Source organism: Falco naumanni, chromosome 5 (assembly GCF_017639655.2).
Source record: "Falco naumanni isolate bFalNau1 chromosome 5, bFalNau1.pat, whole genome shotgun sequence".
Classification (NCBI taxonomy): Eukaryota; Metazoa; Chordata; class Aves; order Falconiformes; family Falconidae; genus Falco; species Falco naumanni.
The window spans coordinates 56,328,866-56,336,864 of record NC_054058.1 but is presented as its reverse complement, the minus strand read 5'-3'; the positions used below and the strand labels follow the sequence as shown (position 1 = coordinate 56,336,864).

Sequence of the window (7,999 nt, the reverse complement as noted above, 5' to 3'; positions counted from 1 at the left end):
GCTCGCGCTCAGCGCCGTGTCAAAGGTCGAGGGGGGCCCCCCTCGCGCTGTTAGCGGCCCTGATTGGCCCGCTGGGCTGGCGGGAGGTGCCCGCGGCCGTGTGACGCCAGCGCGTACGTGGCGCAGAGCGTGCGCGGGAAGTTTAGGCCGCCGTTGCGGAGCGGCAGGAGGGGAGGGGGCGACGGCCCGAGAGGATGGCAGGGCTGGCGGGGACTACGCTTCCCAGCGTGCATCGCGGCCGCGCCGCACGCGGGGCTATGGGCGGTGCCCGCTGGGACCTGTAGTTTAGGGGCCCGGCGGGGCCTCGCCGCGCGTTGCCCGCCGGGACGTGGAGCCTCGTTGCGGCGCCGGGCTGGGGCGTGGGGCAGTGGCGCGCGGCGGCCGCGCGCGCCTACCCTTGGGAAGGAGGCGGCGGGAACGCGGCTGTAAATAAACTTCTCCACCAGCCTGGGTGCTCTCCGCATCACAAGGGTTCCCCAGCACTCTGAGTGCCTGCCTGGGGCACCGGGTGGGGGCTCTGTACTGTGGCCAGTGTAAACCCACGACATAGAGGCTGCAGCCGCAGTTCCAGGCCCTCCTGGGTGTGTGCAACAGCGCCCGTCGTAGCTGTGCACGCTGTGAAAAATGTCTGACGGAAGCCAAAAGTGATGGTGTGAAAATTGGTTTTCTTGGTAAATAAAGGCAGGCTTGCATCGGTTGTGGTTTGCCGAAAGCAGCTTGAAAGTGCTTTCAGAGGTCTTGGAAGCCAACGGATGCCTTTTGGAGAGTATTTTTTTTGTGTACCTCATGACAGTTCATGTCAATCTCATTACTTTTCTGGGCCTAACCCAGGGTCTGTGTATGCATGGGTAGATGATACACAGCAGTAGGAGAACTGAGGAATTATTTCCATGTGTTACATGTTCCTTAAGTTTCATGTCAAAATACAAGAATGTTAAATAGTCTTAATCCTTCTCAGTTACATGTGTGTACAGCAAAACTCCTGAGGAAATACTTTTTGATCCCTTTATGTATGTTAAAAAAAAAATGTATTTAAAGTAGGTTTTTACTACACACAGCTTGCAGGCAGCCTTGCACAGCAGCTGATGGAAAGCGTGTGCTCAGTTGGCAGAGAGAAATCGTGTGTCACCACCATGGCCTGTCACCCAGCCACAGTGTACAACCAGCTATTGTGGAAGATACTCATGCTGTTAATTGTCTGGCAGCTGTGTTGCAAGAGGGAGCTTCATATGTGCTGGTCGCATTCCCCAGAGCAGCTTGGTGTAAGGTTAACGCTGTGCAGCAAAATGATGGACAGGGTAAGAACAAGGTGGGCAGCATGGTGTTGGATTGGTGGCATTATGATGGGGCATGATGTAGGGATGGAGTAAGGAAGATGGGAGTAGTTGGGAGGGGAGGGAGTGTCCTGAGGAGAAATGAGGGAATGTCAGTATGGGTAGAAGAATTGTGGTAAGGGGAAGCACTCACAAGGAGAGTTGACCCAATGCTGCTTGATTTTCAAATAGGCCATTCACTGCTTTGATTTGGGAGTACTTAATTTAGAGGTTACCTATAGAGAGGGGAATTCATTTCTTCATTTTGATTGAACACTTGTTTTGGACGTTCAAGGAAGCCAGCTGGAACAATACAGATGAGGATAGACTCAGTCTTGGTTGTGACAGCTGAAAATGGTTTATGACATCTGAATTGTGATGATACTATACCACATACAGGAAAATTGTGTAGCTCCCCTTTGAAGTACCGCGATATAAAAAGTTAAGTACAAATGTTTGACATTTGGCACATTGATTCATATTTTTCCATGTGAATGTTAGTGCTATTCTAAATTATTTTGGTGACCATGACTTTTGAGCATCTTACAGTTCCCACGAACAATTTGTTTCTGAGATGTCAGTGTCACATTATCAGCTCTCACATACTGTGGGAAAAGACCGTTCTAACCTGGTCTTCATTTACATTTATGACTTTGGTACTACGTGGGGGTTGGGTGGTTATGGGGTGGTGAGAGAACTTCTGTTCCAAAAATATTCTGCCCACATGGTTACCATGATGCATTCTACTGGGTAAGCATGTTAGACCAACCACGCAATAGAAAATTCTCTATGGTAGGCAAGGTTGATTGCTGTTGTGGAGTAAAGCATTTCCAGTGGCCCCTGTAAGCAGATCCACTCACTTCAGTGAGTGCCACATTTTAACTTTAAATCCTTACTGTTTCCGGCTAGACCCTAAACCAAGCTGTTTCCTGCTTTGGGAATCCCACATACCTTTGCTTATAGTAAGAGAGTATATGAGAGAAAAAACCACACCAGAACAATTAACAGTTCTGCTTTCATGTGTTATACAGACTTGAACACTTTTAAAATTATTTTTAAATCATTTAACATCATACTTCCCATGCTGGTTTCTATACCTCAGCCAGTTTAACCTGCCAGTACTTAAACCTGATTTCCTATTACTAGCAGAAACACAGGCCATCATGGAGGAAGCCAAAGTATTTTTATTGTTCAAGTGCATTTATTACAACTGAGATTTAGCTATAGTAGATGCAATGTTCCAGAGGAAGTCAGACACAGAGAGAGGCTAATTGAGAAGAGATTTTTTTCCAGCTGATAGCAGACAACTTCACAGATGGAGTGGTACTCCTGATCTGTTCCCTGTAGACACACATATTGGATGCTCTTGGTTCGTTCACAAAGATAGCTAAAAGCTTAATTAAATGCTGGAACCTGAAAGGATTTATCTTGCTTTACACTTCCAAATATATTCCCCAAATGCTAAAGATGAGAGAAGAGCAGAGTTAGTTTAGAGATGCATTCACAGTACTAGAATTTGAACCCTCACTAATCTGCCCTTTCACTTCATATGGGAGTTGTGAGCCCACTGATCAGCAGAGGACATCAGCAATGTGCTGCTGCATCTTCATCTATCGGCGTGGAGAAAGCTATACCACACAGCTTTACTCAGCTTAAAGGGAATCCTTTAGGATGACAAGTTTAAAGCTGGTTATCATTTTTTTACAGCTGGTTTTGGGGAAATAAAAGGAAAATTGTGTCTCTAAGTCAAAAGCTGCTCATCACTGCAAGCAGATATTTGAGCCAGAGAATGCTACAGTTGTGGGTTTATCACTTAGATATGTGACTGATTTTGTACCTCTGAACTTCGAATTTTTAAAAAGATACCTGGAAAGAAAGTTTTTACAACTTTATTGGCTGATGATATTAAACCACAGATGGTGTCAAAGAAGTGATGTAGGTTTAAATATGAAAGAAACAAAAAGGAAAGACATGGCAATCTTTAACTGAAAGCAAACATTGAAAAAGCAACATAGCCTACACTAGAACAGTCATGGGTAAATGTGTGTTTCAAGGCATTAAGTTTATCATTGCATAAAATTTTATGTTCCAAGATTAGTTAACTGTAGAACTAAACACTTGGCTTTGGAATCTTAATCATAACAATGCTGTCTTTAGGGTGGGGTTTTTTCCCACCTTTTTCTCTCGTTTCCTTATTTTAAAAGTTAGATGACATTCCATAGCAAGTAATAGCAATTTCCAAAGCAGGGCACATTTTGAACTAAAGAAATCATCGGCTGCCTTTCACCTCATAAACCAAAGTTTTAGTTAAATTTTTCTTTCTTCCAAAAGCTGAAAATTTGTTCACATGCAAGTTAAGTAAGAGTCCCAAAATCTTTCCAAAAGCAGTTGTTGCTACTCCGCTAATTCTCACTTAAGACTTTCGTTTCTGGACAATAGAAGATACTGTTGGTCTCATTTAGGAGAAATTTCTGCACACTTACCAAGAAGAATAAATATCTACGACTGTGAACTGCCTGGCCTTTCCTTCCTAACCCAGATAATCCACTTCTGTAAAGCAAAGCAAAGCTTTGGGTGTTTGGGTGTCTGATTCCATCAGTTTTAAAAAGAGAAAGATCAGGAAAAGTGCTGAAAATAATACATGCATCTGGTTAAGTAATGGACTGAAGCAACTGTCAAACAGGGTGAAATTGCCTCTCTAAAAGAACACCACTCCAATAGCATCCTCATCATAAGATTACGTTTCAGGGAACATAATATCTTGAAGAAAAAAATGTAAGTCTAATAAGAAAAAAAAACAAACACAAAAATGCTGAAAGTTACCTCTTCTCTGGTTGCTAAACACCACAGAGCTTTTTGCAGCATCTAATGGTCAAAACTTTTCAAATATATACCACAACCACCCAAAGATAAAAAATAAAATTAATCTTTCAAATGAAATCTGATTTGAAATATGAGCTGGAAATTTAGATTCAAAGATTTTTATCATTGTATTATTTTCACTCCAAATAAACTTGGTTTGCAGAACAAAGGATTTTTTTCCTCCTTAATAGCTCTTCTGAAAATCAGTCCAGGTTGTTTTTCTTTTTGCCTGACAATTTACATTTTCATTCCTTATCACAACTCTAAATTTTTAATTCCTTCTGAGCCAATTATGTTTCCCTTTATGTAAGCACACCCAGCTTTCTTCATATGATGATCTCAGCAGTGCTTGTACTAGAGATGTTTGTCTCCAGTAAACTTAAAAGTGCTTGTTTATTTGAAACTTCTGATACTGAACAATAGTCTTTGTGTTTCAGAAGTTGTAAAAATACAGATTATTTTAAGTGTTTGGACTATTTAGGCTTATTAGAGGTAGAGGTAGCTCTGGATTTTGTTTGTTCTGGATTCCACATTTCAGGAAAGCCTTGACCATACCGATATTTTAGATATTTCCATGTTAGTACATTGGGTAATTACAACATGAGTCTGTGTTTGTCAAAGCATCCATAAGGGCTAATCTGTTTAAATTCATAACATTTTAAGGCACTGCTGTTTCTGTGTTGATTCTTGCTTAAGGGTGCTTCATTTCAGGTCATTAGAATGTGCTATTTCCTTCCCTCATTCATAAGACTGTCAATAACAGCAAAGATAAATAAACACAAATACAATTATTCTTTCGTGAATCAAGGTGAACAGAGAGGGCTAAAACTAAATTGGAATGAATGAGTCTATGAAATAGAGAGTAACTTTGCAGAGTCTGATTTCTTGGAGCAAAACTGGCTCATCCACATGATCATCCATGATAAAGTGACTTGGTGACTCTCTTCCTGGAGCAGATGATGACTGTTGCCAGCCTACCATTACTTGAACAACGAACGTAGTCCACTGCCTGTCAAGATGTGTCTCTGTTGGCTGCTACAAACTGACTCCTATTTTGATCTTTTTCATACTCTGTGGACGTTTGACTGAAGGGCTGTCTTAGTCTTTAACTTGCATGCTGGAGCTGAACAGCCCTTAATATATGATGTATTCTTTTCTTTTGAATTTCCTATTTAAGAAATAAATTAATAGTAATGACTCAATACATGCTGTCACCCGCATTCTCACAGCAGAGGAATCTAAAAACATCCCCTGACTGCCATGTGCTCAGCAGGAGAGACTTCTCCAGACATCCTTATGTGCAGTTCTTAGACCTGACATGTAATGCCTGTACCATTCAGGTCCTCCTGAGCAGGAACACACACTTGCCAGTCTTTTTTAGGAGCTCTTCTGGGACTGAGCAGCTCTGCGTTCGATCAGCTCAAAAGTTCTATGATTATTATTTTTTTTCTAGCAAACTGAAGTATATTTAACACATAAGAAGCGGTTATTATCCACAAAATCTTGTCAAGAGGAGTACTAAGTTCAAGTACTGATTAGAGCCTGACTGTGTAGTTTCCCCTTGTTATTTTTGTGAAGAGAACAAGGGCATAGCATGGTAACAGACTGGAAAACTGTAAGATCGCTTTTGCTGTGAGTACCAACAGAACAGCCACTTCTCCCTTCAAGATGTTTGAGTACTTTGAATTTAAACCTTCTAAAAGATGGAAGTCAAGGTCCAACCCCTAGAACATAAGAATCTGCTAATGTGTGAGAAAGCTACATACCTCCTTGTCCTCATTAGAGTTTTACCCAAACTTGGTTAACTCACCCTGGATCATTTGTGCCACAACCATTTCCACTTTACCCCGCAGGCAGGCCTGCTGAAGGGGCTGGGGTCTCCAGGGTCTTTCTGTTTTCTGGCTGTCCTGCACACATGTGGTGGTACCATAGAAGAGACAATGACCAGTCCCTTCAGCTCTGCACCGAAGGGCTTTGTTAATGTCAACAACCATTTGAACGGGAACAAGAATTAATTTTAATTGCCAATATTCTTACTGTAAACTATTGAACCTTGGGGCCTAGTGTCTTTCAACGTGATTTTGCTCTTTGATATAATTCATTAACTACCTGTTTGATTGCTAAAATTAGTTAACACAGAGTCCTAAGTGTGAGCGTTGTTTAAATACATATTACTAGGCTATTCATATCATTCTAGGATTAGTAGCCATGTATGGTAATAGCAGAGTGTAGTCTAAGTTTAGATGTATGAGACGGCATATGTCTGAACTTGTCAGAGCCACTATTAGCATTTTTAAATCCCCTGGGTATGTACAATTTCTCTTCTCTTCATAATGAATATGTATAAAATTGAGTAGGACTGCCAAGTATTGGTGGCTCATTTCTGGATTTATGTATATGAATGGCAAATACAAAACAAAGTATCAAAAGAAGCAAGAATACCAGCCAAGAATCTCATATATCTCATGTGCATTATTCAGGCAGGAAGAGGCTCTTAAAAGAAAACATCTGCAATTAGTTATAATACTTTTGAAATCATTACATGTCAGTAAAAAAACCACAACATATATTGAAAAGAATATGTTTAAATTTCAAAACAATCTTAAGAAATGCCACTGTTGTTTCGTTATCTCTCGGGGGGTTAATGATGCCAGTAACTCTCACTGAGAGAACTGGCATTTTTTAATAACTTCTATCACAAAAGTCGAACCACGCTGCTACAGTCTGATACGAAGGAATATCATTTCCAAAACAAAAATAGTTCTCCAAAACTTCTGAATTTTTTCATGCATTGAAATGTTGAGTTGTATTACTTACATTAGAAATGACATCTGCCTGTCACAGTCAAGGTGACCTATATGATTTATAATTTTTTTATCACTTTTGTGGTACTGCTAGTTTAAGGGTATAATTTTGTCTCTGTATTCAGCTATAATGGTACCAGATCAGGGCTTTGTTCTGTTATCTTCTTGTAGAGGCCAAAATTAGTAATTTTTATAAGATTTTTGCATTACTAGCCTCTGTTTCAGAGAGCCTAGAACAAATACATTGTAGAAGCAATGTTGTTGGGAAGGATGAGTTACAAAGAAACAATTGTGTGCTCACGTATCGCAAGGTAAAGGTGATTTTGTCTCTCAACGATTTGTAAGAATGACTTCCAAGTCCATTCCTACTGTGTTTCTGGAGGCAGTGCTTTCTTTAGCAATAGAATGAAGTAAGCTTGTTTCTTTGTTTTCTTGTACCTGATGTTGTCATTTAAACCAGCACGTACTCCGTGAAAAAGCTGATCTGATGACATTTTGCAGTCACTTTGTCCAGCTGTGAATAGTGGCAGTGTCTGCAGCTGCATGGGCATGGGTGGAAGGAAGATGCAGTTTTGCAGCCTTATCCTCCATCAGGAGGTCATCAGTGTGCTTGCTGCCCAGACAGAACCACTGTGAGAGCGGGAACTCAACTCTCCCTCAAAACCTGTGTTGCCAAGCGGCAGAGAAACAGATGAAGCAGCACCTACTGTAATCAGCCACCACTGTGCGTGCCCAGTTTGTTGTCCTTTTGAGATACACGATGTTATCCCTTCCACATTTGCCATTGTGAATAAACCACAGAGGCTTATTGCTCTCAGGTCCCTTCCTTGCGTTGCTGCTGTTCGTTGATCTCTCGTCCACTCTGCTTTTCTGTGTGATGTTAACAAGGTCATTCTGGAAAGCCAACACAGGCCAAGAACAGCATGAGATTTGTATTATGTTAAATTTACACAGCATCGGCAGCTGAGGCTGAATTTTCATTATCCCTTAGCAGTGTATAGTCTGAGGCATCTAGCTGAG

General features: G+C 41.3%; 1 long non-coding RNA gene across 1 annotated transcript; it reads left to right on the top strand.

The window, feature by feature from the left end:
• The first annotated feature begins 424 nt into the window (after positions 1 to 424).
• On the top strand, positions 425 to 7,796 carry LOC121088250. Its single transcript, XR_005827879.1, has 2 exons — positions 425 to 1,267; positions 5,132 to 7,796. It is a non-coding gene; the product is annotated as an uncharacterized LOC121088250 (long non-coding RNA).
• The last annotated feature ends 203 nt before the right edge of the window (positions 7,797 to 7,999 follow it).